General features: G+C 42.4%; 1 protein-coding gene across 2 annotated transcripts in view; it reads right to left on the bottom strand.

Moving 5' to 3' along the window:
* MAG (myelin associated glycoprotein) overlaps positions 1-12,305 on the bottom strand; it is a 67,137-nt gene extending 54,832 nt beyond the window's left edge. For both annotated transcript variants that reach the window (XM_066606520.1, XM_066606519.1), the window contains exons 1-2: positions 11,143-12,305; positions 7,221-7,275 (exon numbers count right to left, since the gene is read on the bottom strand). The gene's annotated coding sequence lies outside the window, so the exon portion shown is untranslated. The remainder of the gene's footprint in view (positions 1-7,220; positions 7,276-11,142) is intronic.
* Positions 12,306-12,530: the final 225 nt, after the last annotated feature.

The raw sequence follows: 12,530 nt of genomic DNA, 5'->3' as shown, positions 1-12,530 counted from the left end.
GTACATAGGAGGCAGTATAATAGTAGTTATATTCTTGTACATAGGAGGCAGTGTTATAGTAGTTATATTCTTGTACATAGGGGGACAGTATTATAGTAGTTATATTCTTGTACATAGGGGGCAGTATTATAGTAGTTATATTCTTCTACATAGGGAGCAGTATTATAGTAGTTATATTCTTGTACATAGGAGGCAGTATTACAGTAGTTATATTTTTGTACATAGGGGGCAGTATTATAGTAGTTATATTCTTGTACATAGGAGGCAGTATTACAGTAGTTATATTTTTGTACATAGGAGGCAGTATTATAGTAGTTATATTATTGTACATAGGGGGCAGTATTATAGTAGTTACATTCTTGTACATATGAGCAGTATTATAGTAGATATATTTTTGTACAAAAGGAGCAGTATTATAGTAGTTATATTCTTGTACATAGGAGGCAGTATTGTAGTAATTATATTCTTGTACATAGTGGGCAGGATTATAGTAGTTATATTTTTGCACACAGGAGGCAGTATTATAGTAGTTATATTCTTGTACATAAGGGCAGTATTATAGTAGTTATATTCTTGTACATAGGGGGCAGTATTATAGTAGTTATATTCTTGTACATAGGAGGCAGTATTATAGTAGTTATATTCTTGTACATAGGAGGCAGTATTATAGTAGTTATATTCTTGTACACAGGAGGCAGTATTATAGTAGTTATATTCTTGTACATAGGAGGCAGTATTATAGTAGTTCATAGAATCATAGAATGGTACAGTTGGAAGGGACCTCCAGGGTCATCGGGTCCAACCCCCTGCTCAGTGCAGGATTTACTAATTCATCCTAGACATATATTTGCCCAACCTAGTTATAATCTTGTACATAGGGGAGCAATATTATAGTAGTCATATTCTTGTACATAAGGAGAAGTATTATACTAGTATATTCTTGTACATAGAGGGCATCATTATAGTAGCTATATTGTATATAGGGGGCAGTATTATAGTAGTTTTATTCTGGTATATAGGAGAGTAGTATTACAGTAGTTTTAGGCCGCCTGTCCATGGCCATGACAGAATATCGCTAGCAATATTCCGCCACGAGGAAGGAGGGGGGAGCACTAATAGGCCTCTACGATGAGCCTATGTTAATGATAGTTTCACTGCAGAGAATTGCTGCAAATCGCAGTATGCAGGAATTTTAATCACGCAAGTGGAAAATCGCTATGATTTTCCGCTTGTATGCAGTGGGCCGCCCTTTCAATAGTTATCCTATGGAAAGCGCGTCATGCGAGCTCCCTGTGCAATTTATCGCAGCGGATCTCGCAATGACATCTCGCCCGTGGACACCCAGCCTTATTCTTGTGCATAGGGAGCAGTATTATAGTTGTTATATTCCTATACATAGGAGGCAGTATTATAGCAGTTATATTCTTGTACATAGGGGGCAGTATTATAGTAGTTATATTCTTGTACATAGGAGGCAGTATTATAATACTGTTAGCTTTGTACATAGGGTGCAGAATTATAGTAATTATATTCTTGTACATAGGGGGCAGTATTATAATAGTTATATTCTTGTAAATAGGGGGCAGTATTATGGTAGTTATATTCTTGTACATAGCGGGCAGTATTATAGTAGATATATTCTTGTACATAGGGGGCAGTATTATAGTAGTTATATTCTTGTACATAGGGGGCAGTATTATAGTAGTTATATTCTTGTACATAGGAGCAGTATTATAGTAGTTATATTCTTGTACATAGGGGACAGTATTATAGTAGTTATATTTTTCTACGTAGTGCAGTATTATAGTAGTTATATTATTGTACATAGGAGGCAGTATTATAGTAGTTATATTATTCTACATATGGGGCAGTATTATAGTAGTTATATTCTTGTACATAGGGGCCAGTATTATAGTAGTTACATTCTTGTACATAGGGGGCAGTATTATAGTAGTTATATTCTTGTACATAAAGAGCAGTATTATAGTAGTTATATTCTTGTACATAGGAGCAGTGTTATAGTAGTTATATTCTTGTACATAGGGGGCAGTATTATAGTAGTTATATTCTTGTACATAGGGGCCAGTATTATAGTAGTTATATTCCTGTACATGGGGGGCAGTAGTATAATAGTTATATGCTTGTACATAGGAGCAGTATTATAGTAGTTATATTCTTGTACATATGGGGCAATAATATTGTAGTTATATTCTTTTACATAGGAGGCAATATCATGGAAGATATATTCATGTACATAGGGGGTAGTATTATAGTAGTTATATTCTTGTACATAGGGGGCAGAATTATAGTAGTTATATACTTGTACATAGGGCGCAGTATTATAGTAGTTATATTCTTGTACATTGGGGCAGTATTATAGTAGTTATATTCTTGAACATAGGAGACAGTATTATAGTAGTTATATTCTTGTACATTGGAGCAGTATTATAGTAGTTATAATCTTGTATATAGGAGACAGTATTATAGTAGTTATATTCTTGTACATAGGGAGCAGTATTATAGTAGTTATATTCTTGTACATAGGAGGCAGTATTATAGTAGTTATATTCTTGTACATAGGGGGACAGTATTATAGTAGTTATATTCTTGTACATAGGGGGCAGTATTATAGTAGTTATATTCTTCTACATAGGGAGCAGTATTATAGTAGTTATATTCTTGTACATAGGAGGCAGTATTACAGTAGTTATATTTTTGTACATAGGGGGCAGTATTATAGTAGTTATATTCTTGTACATAGGATGCAGTATTACAGTAGTTATATTTTTGTACATAGGAGGCAGTATTATAGTAGTTATATTATTGTACATAGGGGGCAGTATTATAGTAGTTACATTCTTGTACATAGGAGCAGTATTATAGTAGATATATTTTTGTACATAAGGAGCAGTATTATAGTAGTTATATTCTTATACATAGGGGGCAGTATTATAGTAGTTATATTCTTGTACATAGGGGGCAGTATTATAGTAGTTATATTCTTATACATAGGGGGCAGTATTATAGTGGTTATATTCTTGCACATAGGGAGCAGTATTATTGTAGTTATATTCTTGTACATAGGGGGCAGTATTATAGTAGTTATATTCTTGTACATAGGAGCAGTATTATAGTAGTTATATTCTTGTACATAGGGAGCAGTATTATTGTAGTTATATTCTTGTACATAGGGAGCAGTATTATTGTAGTTATATTCTTATACATAGGGGGCAGTATTATAGTAGCTATATTCTTGTACATAGGGGGCAGTATTATAGTAGTTATATTCTTGTACATAGGGGGCAGTACTATACTAGTTTTATTCTTGTACATATGGGGCACTATTATAGTAGCTGTACTCCTGTACATATGAGGCATTAGTATACTCGTTTTATTCTTGTACGAAGAAGGCAGCATTGTAGTAATTATATTGTTTTTGTCACTTCTACATGTTTTCTAAACCATTTAAAGTCAGGATACTTTCTGTGTCAGCTGTGACTGGAATTACTCTATTAATTTCCCACCAGATCATTTTTAGTGCTTCATAATAAGTCAGACATGTCTTTGATGCCTTTAGGCTCTGGCCCACTGTGGCTGCCGATTTATCTGTTCGGATCCCCAGAGGAAGATTCAGCCCACGCGAGACCATTATAGATGAAGCGACATTTTGATGTAGCTTCTTTTAGAGAACATATTAAAGCCTTTCGCTGGGATGTTTTGCCTTATCTTTTTAACTGTCCGATAACAAAAGCTCAACAGGAAGCAGCCGGATCACCTAACAATAGAAATGATAATTAGAGTCAATTACTACCATTCCAAAATGTATGTGCTTTGGTTGTGAGCTGTACTTTATTTCTGGAAACCATAATAAGCATTGTCTGTGTACCCGACCTCGCTGCGCTGCCGCACATCACAGATACAGCTTTACATTTAGAACTTTAAAGGGCGCTCACGCTTTATAAATGTTCATGAGAGCATGCTGACACGAAAGAGATTTTCATGAGCACCTAGCGATTCATCTACAGATTTCCTTATGCTAATGAGTGGGAGGCGCCATAGGCCATTCTTAGAAAGTAATGGCAGTATAGATTTGTCGCACTAATTGGTCCGTAGATGTCTTCTCTCGGAGTGGAGATTAGTAGAGGCTCCTGCATTTGCTATGGGGCTGATGGTAACGAGGGGTGTAAATCTGACCAGTTGGTCCTAACAGCCTTCAGCTCCTGAATGTGCAGAGACGTGAATTTGTAGCATGGGGACCCATTTGTGTTTTATCCTATGGGGTTCTTTCTACTGTAGAACTTAACCCTTTGCAATCCAATTTTGGATTCAGGGTTTCCTAGGGAGTTTTCTCTATCTATCATTATATAATAACGCCATCTGCTGACTACAGCCAGTACTGCGGTATTGGACATGCTGGAGAGGTCCCCAACAACAGAGCCGACAGTAAGATACAGTAAGAATACCCTGCCGGACATTTTCCGACATCGGAAGCTGTACAGCCTTCAATCAGAATGTCTTTAGACATCAGACAGTGGATTGGAAAGGGTTAATACTTATTGGGGCAAGCTACCATTCTTGGTGAGGAAAGGCTTAAAGGGTTTGTCCAGGATTAGAAAAACATGGCTGCTTTCTTCCAAAAACAACCCCCACCAGTCTACAGGTTGTATGTGGTACTACAGCTCAGCCTCATTCACTTGGATGGAACCAAGCTGCAATACCTGAAACAATCAATGGACAGGTGTGGCACTGTTTCTCGAAGAAAACCCCCATGTTTTTCCAATTTTTTGACATACACTAAACGCAATAGAGCACACTGAGTAAGCACATCGTTGTCATAGAATAAAGAAGTTATGTTTTGTGCCAAAGAACTGCTTTGCAACCACAGTGGTAGCTATAATGTTCACGGCTGCGGGTGGAAGAAGGCAGGAGCTGCCATCTCCTTGAACTGGGAGCGACCAGGAAGCAGTCCTGTGACTGGGAGTGACACTAGCCGCATGTGCAACCGGATTCCTCTGCTGAGGAAATGGTTGGAACCGCCGCAGGATTAAGCCAGCCATGCAGGCATCTGGGGCAAGGGACTGGTGATCAGGGGCAAATTATGAGCAGCAAAAGGATTCTAATGGACAGGGACTGAAGGGCAGTCTGGGATTCAATGATCTGTGAAAGTAAGAGTTTGGACCAGCGCTGCAAAAGTGTTGGATCAGGCCACCAGAGGACTATGGACATTGCTGCAACGTCAGGGTGTAAGTGAGGCTCGGCCTCGATTTGGTGTGCACACCTTCGGACTTTGAGTTATACACAGGGCTACATTAGGGGAAACAGTTTTACTGGTGGAATGATTTGCACTATGTCCAGATGTATTCTATTGTCTCCATATTGCGCACACAATTTTTATGTGTGCAAATACGCCCATGGGAATGAGCTCTTAAATAGGAAAAAGTGTAATCTTCCCATCTTACCTGTAACGCTTTCAGGTGGTGCAGCTAGTCATGTCCTAATTAATACGGCGCCATGGTGTTATGAGCTCAGATGCCATATTGAGCTATGTGGGAGCACAAAGGCGTAACCACACCACGTGCACTTACATGAGCATTGGTGTGCTATAAAAGGGAGTGGCTTCCCACCAAAAAAGAAGTCAGGTGACAGTGAGTGTGACGCAACTGAAAGCAAGCGCAGGGGTAAGCTAGGCAAGTGACTCAGTGTACCCAGGAGAGGAACAGTGATTTACGGAGTCTTCATCAGCATATACCCGTTCTGTATGCATCAACCCCCCAGAAGCGCCGGATCGGACTGATACTATGACCGTCAGAGGATCTAACACAACTGAAGAATGCCAGGACCGTGACAATAGGGAAAAAGTAATCAACTGACTGACACCAGAGTCATGTAAGGAGGAGGTAAGCCGAGTTATAAGCCTTCACCCTGAGGACCGCTGTACATGCGCCTGTAATAAGTCAACTTCCGCTTCGCCAGTGGAAGAACTTGTTTTGTAACTGAACTGCATTAGTGAATTTGTTTGTGCCCGGAGGTCGAAACTTGCAAAGACCTGAGAAAGATGAACTGCTTATGGATACATTAAGTTCCAGTAGTTATTAAAGGGATAGCCTGGATAGAAAAAAGTCCTTCCCACCTCATCCATTCCCCACAGCTCCTATTCCAACTGTGGCCAGTCCTCCGCTGCACTCTCCTTCTAACGTTATGTCCCATCAGAGAGTCATGTGATGGCAGCAGCCAATTACTGGCTGATCCTGATTACAAACAGCTTGTAATTGGCTGCTGCAGGTTAGTGACAGGATGTTGCAGCCAGAAAAAGGGTGCAGCGGGGGATCGGGCACTGCAGAAACGGTGAGGTGAGTATGGCTTTGTATGTTATTATATAGTGCTGAATAGATTTCACTTAATTTACTTCCCCCCCGGACTGCCCCTTTAAGATCTTTGTCATCCTGTATCTCAGTGTGTCTGTCTTCTTATGACTACCCAAGGAGGTTATCCAACCCTACTGGAACTTTCACCCCCATTTAATGCCTATTTGACCAATTTCCTACCCCTTGTGTGAAGTTCTTCTGAAAAAAAAACATAGTTCTGCACAGGTTCTCCCATCCAAAAAGCAAAGGGAAAGGTATCAACCAGAATGGGGACCTCTCTATTTCTAAGGGCACTATAGCAACTCTATGGCTTGCATCTATGTCCAAGTATACCATGCAGCATTTGTAGGACTCATGAGAAGAGAGGACCCGGGTCAGACTCCACCACAAGGGTTTCTGCTAAGCTTTACCAGATTTCTGAATGGCCAATCCACCGCAGATATCCAGAAATATCAAATTATGAACCATATTTGCCATTGAGGACTCTGAAAAAGTTGAGTGAGGTCATATGAGGCAGATTAGTTGTCAAACAGCTCTTCCAAAAGATTCTATAACTAAGAAACTGCAGGAAAGATGTGATAGAACCGGAGCGGAGAGGACAAGGACTCGGTCACTGGGGATGTGTTTCATCAGGATTCAGGAATCAGACAGCGGCGGCGAAATCATCAAAGGAGAAGAGAGTAAAACGAATCTCATTTACGGGAAGCATTGTTAGCGCAGAGCTGGGAGCAGAAGGTCTGTTCCCGTGTCATTGTATGACATGACAGGTGACATGCAGTGGTAATGAACACAGCTACTCGACCATGTGGAGACATTCAATGACAATAAGGGAAAATAGAGCAACTGTGTGCTTACCGGCTCTGTGCAAGTGTCTCCAAATATCCGGCATAAACTTGTGATGAGGTGCGATCTGCAAAAAAAATGAACATTTTGTGTAAATATCGCAAATAGTAATCCGAGAAACCCAAGTAATGCAAGTATGCGCCAAACCGGAGTGTAAGAGAATGGGGAGCAGGGTGATTCTCACCACCATCCACTTCATAGAGGAGACTCAAGACACGTGAAAGTCACCCTAATCCTAAAGGAGACTCCATAGTTCACATTCACCCAGACCCCACCGACCGGACTAGTATGACATTACTGGACCTGTTCACTTCCATTCATTCCTTTACAACTTTGTAGCCACTGCTGATACTTTTAGTAAAACCAAAAGCTAGATTGGGTCAGCTCCCCCATCAAATGGTCTATGTGTGGCCTTCAAGGCCCATAGACAAGTGCAAGGACCACTTGTACGACCTCAAGTCACAGACTGCAGTCACAAAAAGGATCTGGCAACAAGCAATTCAGACCCAAAGCTTTTAATGATTCAATTTAATAACTAATTGGCGTCAAGGAAGCTTACGCGTTTCAAGCCCGTTTGGCTTTCATAAGCTTCTTTGATGCCAATAAGCTTCTAAACTGAATCATTAAAGGCTTTAGATATGAATCAGAGGCGTAACTTGAAGCTCCCGGGCCCCAATGCAAAACCTGTAACAGGGCCCCCAACTATAATGCTTTATTCATAGTACTGGGCTCGCTATATGGAGAAGAGAGGCCTTATGGGCCCCCTAAGGCTCCTGGCCCCGGGTGCAACCGCATCCCCTGCATCCTCTATAGTTACGCCCCTGAATTGCACATAGCTGGACCTTCGATCTACTTTGTGAATACAGCTGATACTTTATGGCAGGTCATTAGATTAAGGCCAGATTCACATGAGCGTATGCGTATTTGCGGCAAACCTTTGCATATTTTACTGTATTTTTTGCTCATGCAAGTTGTGCGCGATTGCATGCGTAAAAAAACACAAACTGATACTCCCAGCCATAGAAATGGCCAATTAGTTTCACGAGTTCAAAATGTTCTCTTTCCCCGTGCAAATCCGCAGGAAAATAGGGGATGCTGCATATTTTTTTTGCGCAACTGAAATGTGCCTGCCAAATACGCATATGGAAAAGAACGCATTGAAAAAATGGGTTCTATATTCTGCGTATTCCGTGCGCACATTTTTCATGCGCAAATGCGTGCACAAATACAGTTGTGTGAATTCCACCCTAAGGGCTCATGCACATTGGCGAAAGCGATATCCGGACGTGAATCAAGACCCGATATCGCCCTCGCAATTCTGAAAAACCCTGGATGCGGGGCGTTTTCACATGGAAACAGTCTCACATCCCTGCAGGGATTCTCTTCATCCCCGCTCCGGCTGTCACAGCCGCGGCAGGAGATCGCAATGTTCTCCTGCTGTTTTCAATGGGGCCAGCGCTGCTGCCACCAGCCCCATTGAAATAATGTGGAAACCCCTGGATGCAACAGCTTTGCTTTCCTGCAGGGCTTAAGGAATCCCCTGCCGCAGCTGTCACAGCCGCAGCAGGGGATTGCAATATTCTCCCATTGATTTCAATGCTGCTGCTGCCAGCCCCATTGAAAGCAATGGACGATATCACAAAAAGGAAGGAGATGCTGCGATTTTTTTTTTACGCAGCATCGCGGGAGTGAAGACATCGCAAATGAGAATGAAACCATTGAAAATCATTGGTTTCATAATCATGCGTTTTCACTTACTCTTGCATCATGAGAAAATCGCACAATTTTCTAGCCAGTGTGAAGCCAGCCTAAGGATGATTTGACACAACGCGCTTTTACGAAAAACTCTATTTTTTGCAGCAAAAGGCACTGTAGCCAGATGTTAGCTGTAATTTGACAGGGAGTAGTAAAACACACTGTAAACATTTTTTTTATGTTGTGTTCTCTTATTTTTGTGTTATTTGGGCTCATTATGTATTTTTCAATACACAGCATATCGTAGATAGGGGTTTTATTTTTCAGGCGATTTCCGATAAATAGACATATGTACATTAGGAAAAGAAAAAGCCAAAAGAAAAAAACATAAAAGCAAAAAAGACTTTAGAAAAATAAACTGAATTCATTGTGTTTTTTACAAGCCAGAAAAAAATCACCACAAAAAAATGTGCGTGGGAAGGAAGCATAAGTGTTGTACAGAAAGCATTGCCGTTCAGCCGCAGATCTGGGGTGATAATGACAAAAATATCTACTGTGGAAGGACATAGTTATGGGGATGATATGAACCAGGGTCACAGACCGAGGGGCCCGTCCTGACCACACATCCTCCCTCTGTACTGGACAGCCCACTGCTTGTTTGCAAATCCCCCCCCCATTCTTAAAAAGATGGTGGTCAGTGGCATTTGGGCTGGTTGCCTCCTACTTGTTTGAATGGCTTGTAGGACGGGGAACCCTGCATAGATTCACACCTCCCATAGCGAATGGTGATAGGGCAGCCTAAGCTGGAGCCCCTCCCTTCACCTTTACATGTTCCCCCAGCATTCTGTGGACCCCATTAACACACATATCCAGAGTTTATCAGTGATTACAGCCCAGTCTGATAATAAGATTCTATCTGCATAACATCTCCACGTCCTCTACATGTAAGAAGGGAACCATGGATGTTATAGTTATGTAATTTTGATGGTATAAGGGCGATCTCTACTGTGAGTCATAATTACTACAGTTTGTGTATTTCTCTATACATTATTGTATGTGACTTGGCTGCAGAGGTCAGATGGGAGATCTGGAGGACTTGAGATCATAGAGAGCTGCAACTGGAGAGCAATTCCAGTAGTACCAGTAGTGAGCCTTAAGAGAGACTGCATTGCCGGGAGAGAAAGCTGCCAAAGGAGTGAAGAGTTGGCTTAGAGAGGGGCAGTTGCATAAGAAAGGAGGCAGCCAGTGTTTGAGAATTGCAGCTCCATAATGCGCCAGAACCGCCATCACTGAGAGAACAAAGCTGAGAGTCTACAGCTAGAGAGAATGCTACAAAGGATTCACATCGTCCTACAGCTCTGCAAGTTGGAGTAACCCCAACAGATGTCCAAAGATGCATCACCTACATTACAGTACTGAACATGCTGGAGATATGTAAGTGAGGTGGGTCCTCAGGAAAAGGCCTGCCGTGGCCCATGGGTAGTGACCTAAAAACAGGCCTGCCAGTTAAAATACCCGAGCTCAAGCCGACACCAGAGGGACACATAGCTATTCCCCAGTTGTGGACAAGTTATTGGACAGCACTTGGGTTACTTTCAGACTGTGTGCAGGCTACCACTATTTCTAGGTTGAAACGTTGGGTGGTACTACCACGTGTTCTACAGCTGAAATGTGTTGTGATTTTGGGGATTTATAACAGATTGTTACTGTACCACACTTAAGTATATTCTTAGTTAGAGTCAGTTGGGTTGTCTAGCATTTCCGAATAACCACATATAACTTATCTATTAACAGAAGCTTCTACTGCCAACTTCATCACCAAGTTTGTTAAAATAGAGTATATATTTTTGTAAGCCTGGTGTCCGCATCGTACCCTGATTCCTGTGTCACCTGTCCCTACCATGACATACACGTTTGTGACCCCCATCAATGAATAAAGCCCCCAAATAATATTTGAAACGCTGGAGATAGTAACCCATTGCTGATATGAAGGGTTACATGGCAACATTTCCAACCCACGAAAGAATATGATTTATGCAGATATTTTAAGGCAAAAACAGACAAAAAAGATATTTTTGCATCATAGCAAGTGACCAATAATTACCAACAACCAGGACGAACTCCGAAGACCTTCTGGTCAATATTCCAATCAGACCAGGACCGATCATTTCGATCAGCTATTATAAGTATTGGAGCAGGAACACAACTACACTATGATAAGAAACAATACATCACTCACCAAGCTAAAGTGCCCCTCAGATGCCAAGCCCCATGATTTGCCGTCCTGGTCTTTTCTATATTAATGCCACTCAGCTGGGCACAGTCTTATCCAGTAGAATGCCAATGACTGTCTTGTCCAAAATAATGCCAGTGACCTGCGTATATTCTTCGCTGGGATAATATAAGCTGAGCACTGTCTTTTCCCGAATAATGCCAATAACCTAGACTTGGTCTTCTTCAGCAGGAGGACAATGACCCAGTCCAAGTCCTCTCTGGGATCCTGACTATGAGCCGAGCACAGTCCTCTTTGAGATACTGACAGTGATCCGGGCACAGACTTTTCTGGGATGGAGATAAACTGGGCACAGTCTTCTAGGTGGATGATAATGACCTGGACACAATCTTCTCTGGGACAACAGGGACCAGGGCACAGTCTTCTTCAGAAAGATGACAATGAGCTAGGCATAGTCCTCTCTGAGATGCTGACAATGACCAGGGCACAGCCTTCTCTGGGATGGCGATGAGCTGGGCACAGTCTTCTCTGGGAGAATGACAACAAGCTGGGTACAGTCTTCTTCAGCAGGATGACGATGAGCCGGGCACAGTATTCTCTGAGATGGTGATAAGCCGGGCACAGTCCTCTCTGGGAGGATGACAATAGGCTGGGCACAATCCTCTCAAGGATGCTGATTAGCCGGTGTCAGTCCTCTTTGAGATGATGATGATCCGGGCACAGTCCTCTCTAGGATGTGATGAGCCGGGCACAGTCCTCTCTGGGATGGTGATGCGCTGGGCACAGTCCTCTCTGGGATGGTGATGCGCTGGGCACAGTCCTCTCTGGGATGGTGATGCGCTGGGCACAGTCCTCTTTCAGATAGTGATAAGCCGGGCACAGTCCTCTTTGGGATAGTGATGAGCTGGGCACAGTCTTCTTTGAGATGGTGATGAGCTGGGCACAGTCCTCTAGAATGTGATGATCCAGGCACAGTCCTCTAGGGTGTGATGAGCTGGGCACAGTCGTCTTTGAGATGGTGATGAGCCGGGCACAGTCCTCTAGGATGTGATGTGCTAGGCAGAGTCCTCTAGGATGTGATGAGCTGGGCACAGTCGTCTTTGAGATGGTGATGAGCCGGGCACAGTCCTCTAGAATGTGATGAGCCGGGCACGGTCCTCTAGGGTGTGATGAGCCGGGCACAGTCGTCTTTGAGATGGTGATGAGCCGGGCACAGTCCTCTAGGGTGTGATGAGCTGGGCACAGTCCTCTAGGATGTGATGAGCTGGGCACAGTCCCCTAGGATGTGATGAGCTGGGCACAGTCCTCTAGGATGTGATGAGCCGGGCACGGTTTTCCAGTAGGAGTTTTGAAATGCACTTTCTCTACATTTTCCTCTGAGCTTGAACCCACAC

Source organism: Eleutherodactylus coqui, chromosome 6, assembly GCF_035609145.1.
Source record: "Eleutherodactylus coqui strain aEleCoq1 chromosome 6, aEleCoq1.hap1, whole genome shotgun sequence".
NCBI classification, from domain to species: domain Eukaryota; kingdom Metazoa; phylum Chordata; class Amphibia; order Anura; family Eleutherodactylidae; genus Eleutherodactylus; species Eleutherodactylus coqui.
Note: the sequence above shows the minus strand (reverse complement) of the source record. Positions and strands in the feature narration are given on the sequence as shown.